Raw genomic sequence first — 201 nt, 5'->3', positions numbered from 1 at the left:
AGATTGACAAAGAAGGCAACAATTAATTTATTCAACAAGAATTCATTGGGCACTTAATACATATCTATCACTAACTTGAGTCTTTAAAGAAACAAAGATATAAATTGCATTATCTCTGTTGTCTAGCAGTTCAAGTTTCATATGTAAGAGAGACAGAAACGTAAACAAATTCTGCATAAAGCCTGCCAAAAGGGATTTTTT

The sequence above is a fragment of the Macaca mulatta genome, chromosome 2 (assembly GCF_049350105.2).
Source record: "Macaca mulatta isolate MMU2019108-1 chromosome 2, T2T-MMU8v2.0, whole genome shotgun sequence".
Classification (NCBI taxonomy): Eukaryota; Metazoa; Chordata; class Mammalia; order Primates; family Cercopithecidae; genus Macaca; species Macaca mulatta.
The sequence above is the reverse complement of the archived record's forward strand: the minus strand, read 5'-3'. Positions refer to the sequence as shown.